Below are 5,053 nucleotides of genomic sequence, written 5' to 3' on the forward strand. Positions count from 1 at the left end.
GCATCTTTTGACATGAGTCCATATGCATCACTATGCATTAGACCAGTAATTATGCTAACCTTTCTTCTTTTCAAATAAAAGAAGATTTGGTCATTGTGCCAAACATGCATAATTTGTACTTGTCAAAATCAGTTAATCCCAAATATACATCTCTATGTAATTTTGGAATTACTTTTCATCTATATGACAAAGTCTGTTATGCCAAATCTCGGTAATAATTAGATTATCGCACTTATGCCTTATAATTTCTATACTCATTATAGAATCCTTAGTATTTAGAATACCAATGTTATTTTGTAACTTACCACAACTATTAAGATCTTAATCAAGATATGCAGGAACAACAATTGTCCTTAACATTAAAATGCTTCATGTTTGAACATGAAATTCATTTTAATATTCTAGCTATGGTGGGTACAAAGCAACATTTCTCTAATTCCATTACTAAGTCAAAGGGCAACGGTAAAAAGTATGCTCCTACAGGCAATGCAGCAATATTTGCTTATCTCCATCATGTAGGTTAACTTCTTCCTTTCGCAGTAGTATACTTCTATTTAATTTCTCCATATTTGTATAAATATGGGATTTACATCTGGTATCAGATACCTAAGAAACTTGTGAAGTAGACGTAAACCATACAATATTCCTTCTAATGACCTTTCATTCTATAATGAAACCAAGGGTCATTATATTTGGTATTGTCCTTTGCTTACACTGTCTTGACCATATTGGACGCTTTCACAAAGCCCCTTCCTCTTAATATTTTTAGAGGAATCAATGACTTGCCCACTACAAACTTCGATGTTGGGCTTAACAGTCTTAAACATATTAAGCAACTCAATAATTGTGCATTCAAACTTATTCACGTTAAATTCATAATTAGTTATGAATAGCTTTCTCTGACAGAGATTGTAGAACCAAGTCACTACTTAGTTCATGGTTTGTAATTGAGCTCAATTGAGACATTTCTCAACGTCAATCATCTTCAGTGTCTAAACATCGATTGATGATTACTCTGTCATTTTGTATCGGTATAGTTGTTTGGAAGTCTCACATCCTTCCACACACGATTATTATCATACAACTCTTTGTAGTGAAGAATTATGTGTTAACATTTATACTCTCAAGTCGTTTTTGTAACTCAGTGACATAGTTGCAAGTATCAAATACGTTGCAGTACTATTGTCATCACTGCGTTGATTACAGTAGCCACCTCTTCTTTAATCGAGTCATGAGCAGGTGTCTCTAGAAAAGGGTTACTCAAGGACGTGACTAATTTTCTCATGCATGAGAACAATTTTCAAATTGCGATGTCAATTAAGAAAACATAGTTTAGTTGTTGGCATCTAGTATGCCATTCAAAACACATGGCTACCCACGATTCAATATAAATGTAAATGACGAAAAGAAAAAGAATAATATATAAAATACATCAATTAATTTAACATGGACTATTATTAAATTAATTATCCTCCCACTGTTTAAATAAAATTTATGACCCTCTTACATAAATTTATGAAATCCATGCTTGACTCCCAGTGGGCTAGGATCCCATATATTATATTAAGACCTTGAGTTTACTCAACAAACCCTAACATAACATTTGGGTAGATACTATTATCAATTGTATCTCCATACAATTCCCAGATCATTAAGCTGTCAACTCTTTATTTTCACACATCTTATGTGTTAGCTTAATATGCCTCTAAAATGTATCTCTTTGAGTGTACTCAACAAAAGATAAATTTTAGTTAAGTCAAACCCATCATTCAGAAATATCAAATATTTCATAGTGTCAAATATATCCCTAATAGACCAGTTTTGAGTGTACTCAACAAACTGAGACGATTTGGGACTCTGATTTTTCATTATAATGATGGAAGGCGATTACAAATGTGACTTAATATTTTATGGAGGGATTTTGCATTCAAAATTCTCATCGTAACAATAATATATATATTATTATACATCTACTATGCAAATAAATATATATAATATAATAGTGTGGACGATAATAGACTTTTATTATCTAGTCTTCTCGAGCCATAAGGAAGACTAGTTGGTCAATTCCTAGGGGGTATAGCATTGAACAGTATCAATGCACCATCTCCATGGTCTCCTCCTCTTCTTGTTTTTTCAATTAGTCCAATTGCAATCTGTATCCTATATTAATTGGCACAAAGGCCTAAATGAATTTGAACTTGCTGGCCCACAGCAATAATAATAATAATAACGGGCTTGTAGGCCTAGAAATCAACAAGAATAAAAATTAACCATTCGACACATCCATATGGTCGAGTCCATAATCGTCCACTAATAATACACTCATCACATAAATGTATACCTATATAATATCTAATATTATATGCATATAAGTTTCAGGATTCTAGCAATTAGGTCGTCTAAACTCTTTTAGACAAATGGATCGGAATAATTAAATAATCAATTAATCATATTAATCGATTATTTAATAAGCGGGCATATTTAATTAAAATCAAATTTTAATTAAATACCGAATTAAAGTCTAACTCTAATTCAACAATTATATGGCGGGAATATTTAATTAAAATCAAATTTTAATTAAAAATCAAATTAGAGTCAAACTCTAATTTCACAATTTAAGGTGGTGGAATTTAATTAAAATCAAATTTTAATTAAATAACAAAACTAGAGTCTAACTCTAATTCCAATATTAAGGGCAAATGAATTTAATTAAAATCAAATTTTAATTAAATGGTAAAATTAGAGTCCAACTCTAAATCTAAGATTTTTAGGGCCAATTCGTTTAATTAAAATCAAATTTTAATCAAACACCAAATTAGAGTCTAACTCTAATCTAAAGAAAAGTTTAGGGCGAAACAATTTAATTAAAATCAAATTTTAATTAAACGTCAAAATTAGAATCCAATTCTAATTTCAAAAATATCTTCGAATGAAAAATTAATTAAAACGAATTTTAATTAAGTCCTAAATTAGAGTCCAACCCTAACTTAAATTGAATTAATATTTTAAATTAGGACAACACTCCTAAATAAAATAAAATTTAATTGGGGTCAAATTTTAATATTTAAGTTAAAATTCAATTTTAACGAAAATATAAAATGTTGTCAATTTTAAATGAAATTTTAATTTGGGTCAAAAATTGAAATTATTGGTCAAATCCATTTAAAATCAAATTTAAAACCATATTAAAATTTAAATTCAAAACCATTTTGAAAATTTTCAAATTTACCCAACTTCGAAATTAAAACCAGATCCTTCCAATTTTAAAAATTGTAGAACAGATCCCCTTTTAAAATTTTGCAAAATCACCCCATTCTTTAATTGCAGAAAGGGCCCCGTAAATACACTAATTGCAGAGTAGCCCCCGTCTCCAAACTCAATCTCGACATCACAAACCCTAATCGCAACCCTAACCACTTCGCCCTTTCTTTCTCCATCTTTGTGGCGCCGGCAACGACTAGCGACTCCCTTTTTCCCGTTAGCCAAAGCCCCGGTCTAAAACTCTTGCTGCCCAGCAGCAGCGCTTCAAGCGCTGCTACCATTAATGCAGCGGCACTCGCTGCTTCACAAAGTAACAGCGACAGTTCGCTGCTGATTGCCGCCCAGCAACAGCGCTTGGACGGCAGCGCTTCAAGCGCACCGCTGCGAAGCAGCGACCGTTGCTGCTCCAGCGCACTGCACCGCCGCGTGTTGTCACCGGTTTTTCCAATTTTATTTTTTTTTCAAAATCAAAACCAGATTTCAATTTTAAAAAAAAAAAAAATTCTTCTTAATTGCTAGATCCATGAAAAATTATAACCATCAACATTTGATTGTTCAAACATATTAAACAATTTCTAACAAACACAAAGTAGGCTCTGATACCATTGTTGGGAATCGACTTATACATGCACAGCGAAATTTAAAATGATTTTCGATTCCCACCAAGAATCGCCTTTGTGTTTAGATAGAAATTGTGATAAGATTATACCTTTTTCAGATCTGCAAACTTCTTTGCTATTCTTTTCATTCTAACAATCTTGATTCGCCATCTACAGCTGTCCAATTGTCCAACTTCCAATGGTAATCCACACAGAGAACAAGATTACAGCTATCAGGATTTTATCTCTTGTGTCAGCAAGAATAATGAAAACCATATGGATCTCAAACCCTAGCCATGTATTTATATAAACCCAAATGGCTCGGTCCGGTCCGGTCCAATATTTAATTAATCCAATTAATTAAACCCGGCCCGTGAATTAATTAATCCAATTAATTAATTCGGGAATATAAATAACAAATCCAATTAATTAATTTATCCAACGATTGTTAAATTAACAATTGGCAATTTGCGATCTTCCAATTCTCTTTTGTGTGCGACCCATTAGGTTCCCGACCACGATATTTAATTTATCGTCAATTCACACTCGTCGTCCTTAATTAACATCTAGCAATGTGTCAGGACAATACATGTGACGGAAAATGCCACGTGGTATGACAAAACCAAACTCGTTCATTTACCGTGAAACTTAATCCATTTGTCAATATGATCCGATCAATTACGAGATATGGAATTGTGTCAATCTCGATCATCGATTATATCTTTCACTCCACTATTAAGTCAATATAAATCAAAAACTCATTTTCGACTTATGAGTATACCTTGGCCAAGNNNNAACTCCTTTTCGACTTATGAGTACACCTTGACCAAGGATTTCGTTATCGATTTAATTGAATGAAATGCAGATCATAATCCCCTACTATCTAAAAGTGACGAATCCTTTATTGATTAATCACAACCTTCATACGATTCTTGACATACTAGAACGATGTCGTATTAGCGGCTCTTTGTAGAGCAACATCCAACACCGCCAAAGTATGATTGTCCTTATATAATGTACCATGATGACCTCAAGTCAAAGGACCAATTCCACTATTGAACGTTAGAGATTAACCACTGACACTCAAATAGTTATCCATGTGGAATCTCTCGACGGGTCTCCAATGTTTTGTTCTATAACAAAACATCCACGTGTTCATTTAAGTGTCACCACACTTTAACTTGTGAGAT

Source organism: Olea europaea, unplaced genomic scaffold (assembly GCF_002742605.1).
Source record: "Olea europaea var. sylvestris unplaced genomic scaffold, O_europaea_v1 scaffold526, whole genome shotgun sequence".
Lineage (NCBI taxonomy): Eukaryota > Viridiplantae > Streptophyta > Magnoliopsida > Lamiales > Oleaceae > Olea > Olea europaea.